The sequence below is a fragment of the Mustela nigripes genome, chromosome 13 (genome assembly GCF_022355385.1).
Source record: "Mustela nigripes isolate SB6536 chromosome 13, MUSNIG.SB6536, whole genome shotgun sequence".
Lineage (NCBI taxonomy): Eukaryota > Metazoa > Chordata > Mammalia > Carnivora > Mustelidae > Mustela > Mustela nigripes.
The window spans coordinates 11196117-11201257 of record NC_081569.1 but is presented as its reverse complement, the minus strand read 5'-3'; positions in this window follow the sequence as shown (position 1 = coordinate 11201257).

Sequence of the window (5141 nt, the reverse complement as noted above, 5' to 3'; positions counted from 1 at the left end):
TGTGGGCTCATCCAGGAGTTGGCTTGATATTTTCTCCCTCTCCCTCTGTCCCTCCCCTCCTAAAATAAGTGAATCTTACAAAAATTAAATGAAGAAGACTTAAAAATACTTATTAATTCATTTAAAAACAAAATTACAAATACATTAACATGTTAATGTCAGTAACATTGTTATGAAAAATAACTTTTTTTCATATGGCATAGTTTAACTTTTTATTTGCAAATCTCTTTAATGTCTGTCTTAATAGAAGATAGCTGGATTTTCATATTTGCTTTTGCTTTCAATATGTTGCAATTTGTTGTTTTGGTTGAAGAATCTGAAGAAAATCCAGCCTCACTCAGATATGTGGACAGAAAAGGGTGGAGAATTTTAACAGCCTTTTCATCGAGTAGGGACATTCTTTGATACTACAGCAAAACTTGCAACTAGTAGTTTATTTTTTTGAGAGACAGAGAGAGAACAAGTGAGCAGGGGGAAGGGGCAGAGGGAGAGGGAGAGACTTTTAAACAGGCTCCATGCTGAGCGTGGAGCCCAACATGGGGCTGATCTCGTGACCTTAAGATCAGGACCTAAGCCCAGCCTGAGTCAGATGCTTAACTGACTGAGTCACCCAGGCAACCGACAACTAGTAGCTTCTTCAGCTGCAACTGTGAAATCTAAAACCATGACAATGAACTTCACTTTGTTTCATCCAAATTCATTTGTTTACCTTGCACTTTGAATGGATTTGTTACCCCAACATGATTTTGTAACATCGCACATTGGCCATTTATTTATTTACTTATTTAATTTTTTTTAAAAGATTTTTAAATTTATTTGACACAGAGAGACAACAACGAGAGAGGGAACATAAGCAGTGGGAGAGGGAGAGGGAGAAGCTGGCTTCCCGCTGAGCAGGGAGCCTGACGTGGGGCTCGATCCCAGGACCCTGTGATCATGACCTGAGCCGCAGGCAGATGCTTAACAGGACTGAGCCACCCAAGTGCCCCTTACACATTGGCCATTTAGAAAAATTGGTGTGTTGATTTATGCAGATCTTCTAAAGGCTGACATATTTCATTATGTAATACCTAAATCAGAAAGCTAATCAGAAAAGTCTTGAAGGATTGGGAAGCAGTCTAGCTCGCTGCAGAAGGCATCCTAACTGATTTCTTGGAATTCAAATTTTCACTGGAAGGTTTGAATTTTATTGTTGGCTATAATACTGTCGGTTGTTATCCCTGAAGTCACAGGTTCATCTTATTCCTTTTTGAGAAAATACCTGCCCGAGATCGGGTCTGAAGTTTGTCAAGCCCTCTGTTGATTGAAAATGGTATTCTGTGAAAAAAAAAAAAAAAAAAAAAAAAAAAGTGACTTTTTCAGTTTGCAACTCTCAGAGCTGCACGTGTGCTTTTTCTTAAGACAATCATCATGATTCAGTGTGAAGTGATTTATGCATACTTTCCATTTCCCCACATGGAATATTAAAATGTTCTGTCCTCAAGGGTCAAGATTTAATACCATCATGGCTATAATCAAGGATATTCTGAAGTGAAACTGACTCTCTCTCTTTTTTTTTAAGTGCTTGGGCAGGTTGTGAAGAATGCAATTACTGTGAGTATAGTTTGTCATGGTACACGATGGGACACCATCAGTTTTCTTTTAAGCATTTATTTTGATTTTAGTTAGATGACACAGTGGTATAGGAAGTTCAGGTATACAATACAGTGTTTCAGCACTTCCCTGCATCACCTTTGCTCATCACCACAAGTGCCCTCCTACATCCCCATCATTTGTTCTACCCCTCCCCACCCCTCTCCCTCTGGTCACCATCAGTTTGTTCTCTATAGTTAAGGGTCTCTTGACTTGTTTCTCTCTCTTTCTCTTCCCTTTGTTTTGTTTCTTCAATTTCATATGAGTGAAATCACATAGTATTTGTATTTCTTGCCTGGCTTATTTTGGTTAGCACAATACACCCTAGCTCCACCCATGTCCCTGAAAATGGCAAGATTTCACTCTTCTTTATGGCCAAATAATATTCCATTATCTATCTACCTATATATACCATATTATTTTTATCCATTCATCAGTTGATGGACACTTGGATTGCTTCTGTGTCTTGGCTATTATAGATAATGCTGCTGTAAGTATTGGGGTGCATGTATCCCTTTGAATTAGTGTTTCTGTATTCTTTGGGTAAATATGCAACAGTATGACTGTTGGACTATAAGGTGGTTCTATTGTTAACTTTCTAAGGGACTTCCATACTGTTTTCCACGGGCTGCACCTGTTTGATTCCCACCAATGGTGCCTGAGGGTTCCTTTTTCTCCACATCCTCACCGACACCTGTCATTTTTTGTGTTGTTGATTTTAGGCATTCTGACAGGTGTGAGGTGATCTTTCTTGTAGTTTTAATCTGCATTTCCCTGATAAGTGATGATGAGCATCTTTTCATGTGTCTGTTGGCCATCTGGATGTCCTCTTTGGAGAAATAAGATGTCATCAGTTTCCATCATCATTGCTTTGCACCATTAGTGCAAATGTTCACTCAGTGAAAAAGTCAAATAACATTTCAGTATTATAATGGCATTAGTTTTCATTTAAAAAATTCCTTGGAAGGGTCTCAAAGACACCAGAAGTCCATAGACCACACTTCTAGAACTTCTGTAGCTTACAGTTGATTCAAGAAGCAACCCAGCATGCTTCCAATAGACTCTGTTTTTCTGAAATCAGCCAGACTTGGTTTCTGTTGATGTCACAAGTGTTCCATGTTAAAAGCGTCACTGTTTATGGATAGTTCAATCTAAATGTGTAAGGAACTCTAATTTAGGGCAATTTATAAATAAGTCCCTCATTATGATTGCACAGCAAATAATCAGGAAGAATGAAAGATTCTAAAGTTTCACTTTACTAAAAAAATCTAGTGTTTGTGCTTTTTGCATTCTTGGTGTTGAGTCAGTGTTGAATTATCAAGTCTATGTAGGCCCAGGAATTGTGGCAGAAGAAGGAAAAGGGTATTAATACTCTCTCCTTTCATATGAGTGCTTCAAATGACCTTATTAAGCTAAGTATTATTGTTCTTATTTTAGACATAGAAGAACTGGGATTTAATGGTTAAGTACCTTGCCCAAGGCCACTCAGTGGTCAAACCTCTCATCCCGGCTGAGAGACTCCAAAGCCCAGAACCTCTTTGCTCTACCACACAGGAATTTCTGATAAGGATGCAAATATGAGCCTGTGACGTCTGAGGTTTATGCCTTGGAAGGCAGTGTTGCAAAGTCATGGGCGTACGAGGTGGTTCTTTAGGGAACTTCTTTTATAAGTTCTATCGTAGTGATATGATAATACTGGCTTTCTACCAAAGCAACATTTCTGACATACCATAAAGTGACATTTTAGAGTCAGAGGAGACTGTCCAAATTTATCACCACTGGGGCATGCCAGAATACTCAACACACATTTTAAAATACCATTCCCTGGGTGATAACCTGATTATTGTTCATCCCACTGAATCAAAATGAATCACAAACAGTGGCAGGCATCTTCTTGGATGGCCTGAATAGTCTCTGCTTCCTCATATTCATACCCTTGTGTATGTAATCCTCCACCCATCCCCCTCCCCAGAGTGTGGACAAGATCTGTAACTTGCCTCTAACCAATAGAATATAGCAGAGGTGTTGGGATGTCACTTCTATGATAAGTTTCATAAGATAGTGACTTCTGTTCTGCTAGCGGACTCTCTGTATGTTTCCACGCTTGTACATTTTAATGAAGAAAGCTGCCATACTGGAAGGGTCTCTGTGGTAGGGAACTGAGGGTAGCCTCTGGCCATCAGTCAGTGTGGAACTGAGGCTGTCAGTCCAACAGCCTGTGAAGAGTTGAATCTGGCCAACAACCATGACTGAACTTGGAAGCAGGTCCTTCCCCAGTTGAACCTTCAGACAAGCCCCCAGCACCTGCTAACACCTGAGTATACACGTGTGAGAGATCCTAAAACAGCAGACTCAGCTAAGCTATGTCCGATTCCTGACCCACACAAACTGGGACATAATATATGTGTGCGGTTTTGAGGTAATTTGTTAGGCAGCAACAGCGAACGGTTACACGGTTAGTATCTTTATCTGTCTCTTTCTCTAGCACAATCAGGAGAGAGCTGTTTAAGGTCAGTGAGTTCTTGTCATGTGTTCAACCTGTTCAACCACCACTGGAGAGTTTCCTGCCAGGATATTCTTCAAAGTGAAAGGAAGAGGGTCCTCAGGGTAGTTCCTAATGCTCCAGGAAAGCCCTCTGTGCTCTCCCATCAGTTTCCACCTTTGCGCCTCCCACTGGAACTCTCCACAATTGTGTTTCTCCACTTAAGCATCATTTAGCTTACAAACCAGAGGCAGCAAGTCAATTACTTCTGGAGTCTGCAAGTTCAGCCTGGGAGGGAGTTTATTAATCCCTCCATTGACTCGTTCTATGGCAAAGATATGAATGCAGAAACGCACTTCCCAATCCAGTTCATAAGCAGAGGTGCAAAATGTCTGAAAATTGACCTCATGAGATAAAGAGCTCCTTTGAGAGAAAGAGGGGAATTGGGGAGATGCTAAAATAGAATGCAATGCATAGGCACGAGGCAGACTCTTTACTCTGGAGGCTTGTTTCCTTATCTGTAAAGTGGGGGATGACCTCCAGGTCCTATAGACTTTGGTTCTTAGTCTGTCATAATCTGGGTTGCTGTGGGCTGGCTCTCTGGGTCCTAAAAAGAATGTTTCAGAGAGAATGAAGACGTACCTGTCTCCTAAAGGGGTTTTAGGATTAAACGAAATAAAGAAAACGTCAACCCCAAAGCACAGAGCTTGCACAATAGTGAGCCTGACCGTGACTGCTTCCACGCAGGGATTCCAGGCCCCGGTGGGGGGAGGGGGGTTGGGGCAGCCGGGGAGCGGGGTACTGCCCGCACCCGGGCCCGGTGGCCTGCCCCGCCCACGTGGGGCCGCGGCCCGTCGAATGACTCCGTGCAACGTGTTGGTGGCAGCGGCGGCGGCTGCGGCTCTTCCGGGCGCCGCAGCTTCCTGCCGAGCACCGCGCAGCCGCCTCCGCCGCGGAAGCCCCGGGTGCAGGCCTCGGCGCCGGTGCGGGACCCGGGCTCAGCCGCGCGCGCCCCGCGGGGCCCCGG